The sequence below is a fragment of the Zingiber officinale genome, chromosome 5A (assembly GCF_018446385.1).
Source record: "Zingiber officinale cultivar Zhangliang chromosome 5A, Zo_v1.1, whole genome shotgun sequence".
NCBI classification, from domain to species: Eukaryota; Viridiplantae; Streptophyta; class Magnoliopsida; order Zingiberales; family Zingiberaceae; genus Zingiber; species Zingiber officinale.
In genome coordinates, this window is record NC_055994.1 from 72915915 (window position 1) to 72922762 (window position 6848).

Below are 6848 nucleotides of genomic sequence, written 5' to 3' on the forward strand. Positions count from 1 at the left end.
AGAGAAAAGTCTAGATACATCCCTTCTTGGTGAGTAAGGAATGAATATTCTAGAGCATCTCTTCATTAGAGAGGAAGAAGACAACTCTCACTTCTCCTTCTAAGAGAAGAGCCTTTTCTTCTTACATTTAATTATGGTTTCCCTCTCTTTTCTAACAATAATTTCTCTTGATCTAGTGGTTATCTTATTCAGGCATCTAATGAGAGATCTAGAGTTCAAGTCCTAGACCTTATATATTTTTATTTTTATTTTATTTGTTTAAGTGTTCGGCTAGGAGCAAAATTTAACTAAAGTATATATATATTTTTTCTTTATTCATGATAAAATATTCTAGAATTTTGCTAAGGACCCTATGGGTGTTACACCCTCAAGGGAGATCGAGGCGCCTTCAAGAGGATAAGTTGTGACCTGTTCAACCCTTATCTTCGCTGCGAAATCGGCTGAGTTGAGGGCTCCCTCAAGGAGGTTAAAGGCACCCTCAACGGGTTTTATATAGTAGTCTCGACTAGAAGCTTGAAATTATACAATTCGACAACCCTTCTTCCGTGTGCTGCTCAACGAGACGATCCGGGAAAGCTGTAGCGACATTCCGACGACCTGAAGCTTCGAATATATGAATTTTTTTGTAGTCGGTATATTTCTTTACATCATTCTAAATTGTAATACTTTTTGTAATATTTCCAAACTGATAGTGAATTGCCTAAAGTAAACGTTCAACGAGCGTGAGCCTTAGAGTAGGAGTCGCCCTTGGCTCCGAACCAAGTAAAACCAACCTGCGTACTTGGTGTGTTCTCCTTGTGTTGGTTTTCTTTTATTTCCGCTGCATTTACTCGATAGTTTTTCAAATATGAAAAATGAAACCCACGAGCGCTATTCACCCCCCCCTCCTCTAGCGCATCTCGATCCAACACCATGTGTCACCTTTTCATGTCGTTGAATGTGTGATGTGACATGCGACTGTTGGGATATGATATTTTTATATTTTAAAGGATGTCCTAAGACAATCACCTTATAATTTTACTATTTATTTGATAAATATGTTGGTGCAGTTAGCACTAACGGTCTAACCCAGGTTTTGATGAATGAAAAAATAGGTTAAGTTAGTTTTGTTGTTGATCTAACACTCTAACCGACTGTGTAGGAGAAGCCCAGACAGGTCGACGGACTGACTGGATGTCTAGCACGAAGCCCAGCTAGGTCGACGGGCCGACCGGATAGCTGGCATGAAATCCAAATGGGACGACGAGCTGACCGGACGTTTGGCACGAAGTCCAGTTAGGTCGACGGGACGGCCGGATAGCTGACATGAAGTCCAGACAGGTCGAAGGGCTGATCGAACGTCTGGCAGGTAAGTAAAGGTAAGTCACTAGAGGGGAGTGACTGTGAGGACGCGTTCTCGAGAAGGGAACTTAGGCGCAGATCCGACTTAGAACCAATTCGGAACTCGAAGTCGAGATCGTGACTAGATTCTGGTCTCAGAAAGACAGAATCTAAGTCATACTCTTTCTATTTGAATTATGAACTGTGCTAATAATCTGTTTTGCAGGAGATATGAGTGCCTCGGACTAACATTTTTTTGCAGGAAAGAAACTACTGGAAAATAGGGTCCGGGCGCCCGGGAGGTACCCAGGCGCCGGGAGGTACCCGGGCGCTCGGAGGCAAACTTTTATCATCTTTGCGTCATCGCCACATGGAGCCTCCTGATTGGGCCAGCTACGTCACACCAGGGCGCCCTGAAGGTTCCAGGCGCCCCGAACCTCCTATATAAGGAGGGTCAAGGCTGAAGCTCCAACAACAATTGACAATCAGATCTTCAGTGCTCCTGCGACGCTGTCTAAAGCTCACCAACAAGTTTCTTTTTCTTCCTGTCTTAGTTTTTATAATTGTCGGCATTTTTTTAATAATTCCTGTACTTTCATTGTAATTCTCATTTCGAATTATTAGTGATTACCCACCGAAAGCACCCTTGTGTGCGGGCCTTGGAGTAGGAGTCGATACAGGCTCCGAACCAAGTAAAAATTACTTGTGTAATCTCTCTTTACTTTACTTTTTTCGCTGCGTACTCTCATTAATTTTTAAATCGATATTCACCCCCCCCCCCCTCTATCGACTTTCACGATCCAATAAAATATAGATTCACTATTTGAGTATATATTATATGTTTGAATTGTCTTAAACTTATTTACTGAATGTCTGCAATATAATTCATAACATGAGAGAATTTGTGATTGAATCACAACTTATGATTATCTCTACATGTGCAATTATGAACATATTAAAATTTTCCTAGTCGTCGAATTGGTGCATTCAGATATCATCAATTCTGTAAAACTAGCACGGATTATACTCCTTGGTTCAACCAAGTAGTTGTTTCTCACTAGGTGGAGACATTGGGATGTCAAGAGGTAAATGTGAATGCTAGTTATGATAACTAGTTCATTAGAGTGAGTTATTATAAAACTTCATATAGTTCTCTACATATATGGATATGTTTGTGAAGCTTTTACTATAGCTCGAGTGCAAGTTTCCTTCGACTTGAGATATACAAGTCATCTTGGTCATGGAGACTTATACTTTGACATCTTAAGCAAACACCTCTTGGAGGTGTAGACCCGAGATGATTGAGTATTAGTCTAAATGTCCGAATGTGTTTAGATAATTTACAAAAGATTCACTGCTCCTTACAAAGAGACGTATACCCTATGCCCACTCATTAGGATTATTACTCAATCTTTGGCCAAATCATCACTCTTGTACGCATGTACGAGTAATTTGAATCCGCAGAATGAGAAAGTATTACTTGAGCTAGGTGTAACATAGTAAGCCTAGTGAGGGTAGACACATAGACCATGTCCTGAACCAAGTGGGTATAAGATGAGTGAAAGGAATGAGACATGACTCACTGTAGCTACTGAAGGGTTCAGAATTAGTTCTGATATCAACTATGATTTTTTGATTAATTGGGGATTATGATGTATTACAAAATGTCACTCATGATCGTTCTATAATTAAGTAGTTAATTATGGACAACCAAGATAAACCAGTAATCTATTGGGTCGTACGCACTACGAGTCTCTAAAAGATGTAAAATAAGTTAGAGAATAGCATTATCAGATCAAGAGATAAAATATTTGGTTAGACCATATATAAGACAAATATAGAAATATTTGTCGGAACAAAAGCGCAGATGGGTGATGTACGCAAGTCTGTCACACCCGCAAATCAAATTAACAAATGATATCCACTGAACCCCTTAACTACACAATGATGTTGTAATAACAAGCCCAGGATCGATCTCTCGAGGAACTAACGGTAGGATGTAATCTAGGATTGTATGTTATTCCTATTTTTGGGGTTTTAATATATAAATGGGGAGATTTAAGCTTTGAATCTAAATCTAGCAATTGAAAAGCAAGCAAATAAGAACTTATCTAATGCATAAATGAAATCTACCTAGGTGCTAACAATCAAACCATAACGCATTGTCACCCTACGTTGTGATTAAATCATTAACACACTTAAACTAAGAATGAAATAACAAGATTCAAATAAAATCTAAGCTAAAGAATTGAATAAAATAGGGAATAAAATAACAAGTCACATTTAAATCTAACCTAAAATAGAATTTTAACCCTAGCTTTAAACTAGCCAACTTAACAATTAACCAAGTAGAAATTAAACACAAATTAAACTTCAACAAGGCAAAGAAATGCTAAATTATTTGATAACAAAATAACAAACATAAACGAAATCTATTCTATCTTCTAAAATAGTAGAAAAAGAAACTAAAATGGTAAACCGTTCCAATCTCACAACCAATCTACCAAACTTCACTTCTTGCCATCACGCAAGAAGCCGGAGACGAGAACACCCAACTCCGGTCATCAGTGAAGAGTCTTAGCCGTGCCTCGGTTCTAGGTTTGCTCAACAATACCGGCGGAACACCCCCGGTAAGCTGGAAACAACCCAAAACCTATATTCGGCCCGAAATATGGAAATCTAAATCTCGGAATCTGGATGAGAGCTGTGGATTGCGGATGAACGTCGGATGAAGCTCATCAACACCGGAGGAACACTGCCAGATGTTGCTAATGGAAGATGGACTCACAGATTGGAGGAACGCTGCTGAATCTGAGAAGAACAGGGGATTACCGAGAGGAGAATTCCACCGAAGGGAACGCCTGTCGATGGTTCCAGATGATCGGGATGAAGCTCTACACTGATGTCGAAGCTTGATAAGTTGATCGGGGAAGAAGCGGGGTCGGAATCTCGGAAGAAGCTCGCCGTAGGACGCAAGCAGCGCGGAGGAGATTGACAAACATGAAGCTTCTGTAGCTTCTGTTTTAAATCAGATCCAGATCTGAACGGATGGCTGGGAGCAATTCGGATCTTGATCAACGGTGAAAAATTGCTTTAAATCTGATCCGAAGGTGCTGATCTTAATCAAGGGTCTGGATCTACTCTCCCTTAGATTGGATGGACCAGATCTTAAATGGATGGCTCAGATCCCTCCGATCTTTGATGAACGGTCCATAATGCTCCGCAGCTTGATCTTCTCGTTTAAACTCTGATTCGAGCACAAATTCGGCTCGAATAGATCCAAATTCAAGATCCTTTGATGCCTACAATATAAGAATCAAATATTAGCATCAAATAATAGAAAAAATAAAATAATTTACAATTAAGTCCAAGAATAAAGATAATGCATGAAATATGATGCATATATAGGTTTCATCTATGAATTTAGCATCAAACCATGCATGTATGAATCAAAATAATACAGTAAAATCATGGTTATCAAATCCCCCATACTTAGTCTTGAACGTCCCGTGCAAGTAAAGAAAACCTAAAAATCATCTCCACACAAATTCCCTAGCAATACCTAGAAGATAGTAAAAGGAATTTAACTAAGAACATCTAAAGATTACAAACAATCATGAATACAATCTAAACAATAATCAGTATGTATGGTAGTTTCAATCTAATTGAAAAATTAAGCAAGTTGCAATCTCACAAGGTTTTTACCTATTCTATCCCTCACACTCAAACATGCATAAAAGTGGAGCTCAACTCAATGCAACTCACAACATTTCACTACCATAAGCTTGCTTATTTTCTAATTCTCCATCATTATAAACATAACATACATGAATCAAAAGGATTTATCAACAAGAATTGAAATGGAATAAAAAAATAATTAAAATGGATGAAATAGGCAAAAGAAAAGAATTCAATGAAGAAAGTGAGAAGACGAGAGTATTGGAGGAATATACTTGATGAGTTGACCAATTTTGTGTGAAAAGAGATGAATACCATTTGTCGTTACCAATTCAAAATATCAAGCTAACCTCTCCTTCAATTTGATGGCTATCCAAAAATCTTGATACTCTATCTTCACACTTGATACTCTTTGTCATGCCATTATTTTTTTTTTTTCACTATTTTTCCACTCAATTCCATCACTTGAAGACTAAAACAATCTCAAATTGTGAAGAAGAATTCCCTCCCCCGCACTTAAAACATTGGCCGTCTTGGCAATGAAACACATCATACCTTCCAATTACTTGATACATCTCTTGCCACTGTTGTTTTTTTTTGCAGCAGGTTTCCTTTTTCATTCTTTCTCTGCTTTTATACTTTTGGAACTCAAGTAACCAAACCATTTGATTCAAAACCCCAATTCCAGCAGGAGCTAAGATCATTACAGTTGTCAAGGACTAAGAATTTCAGCAACTTGCATATCCAGATTGTGCAGAAATCACAATATCTATGGCTGAAGATTGAATTCCAGTTGCATTTGGTCAGTAGCAGCAATAAGATACAACAATAAACAAGGTATACATGACAGATAATTTAGTCCACCTCTCAACTTTTAAACAGCTTAACAAATTCAACTTGCTAGGTTAAGTGTCAGCTTAAATCCTCAAGAATTCAGCTCATCAAATGATAGTATTTGATAATCAATTTCTGCTTCTGAGTTCTTAGAGGCTTCAGATACCTTAAAGACTTAAGTGTGCCATCTAAACATCCAAAATCTTCTAAAATTCAGTGAAGACTTCTCAAATTCTTTACTGTCATTAATCAGAATAAAAATTCATAACTAGTTTTAAGGTATCACTTCAACTTCAATCCAAGAAAACTATAATCAGATTTAAGAAAGCAATAACTAATTCAAGAACTAGATGCAGAATCGAATTCAAACTTTTGTTTCATGTCCCACAGCAACCATCTTCTATATCAATTTATTAGCCAGAAATCAACAGCCAACATCTAATTCCTCCTTAATCCTTTGTAGCTATCAATTGAAACTTGGCATTCTAAAGCTCCATTTGATACTCAACAATTACCAGCTTCCTTATTTCTACACCCACAGATTTCTACATTTCCGATCCAATTCAGTAAGGATTCAATGGAGTTTGGCTGCCAAAAGATTTGTTGTTTAAGAATTCAGATTCATTTCAGAGAACTCATGCTTTTCAGACTTCAGAAATTTTGAATTCTGCTTCTTTGATTACACTTTCTTTTCTGTGTTTTTTTACATTCTATTCATCCTGAAGAATACCAGCATCTTATCATTCCAAAATATCTTAATAACATATGTCGTGAGCACTTAAATGTTCCGAAAAATTCCCTGAAATCATTACTCACAGCAGTAACAAATATCAGTGATGTTTCAATTTCAACATTTCAGAAATCTGGACAAAGCAATTGAAATCAATAGCTACTGCATTATGATTAAAGTATCAGATTAAAGAACTGAAATCAATAACACTTTCCTTCTGTTGTTCTAAATTTTCTATATAAGAACTAAAATCAGAACAAAAATTAGACTGAAGACAGAACTAAAA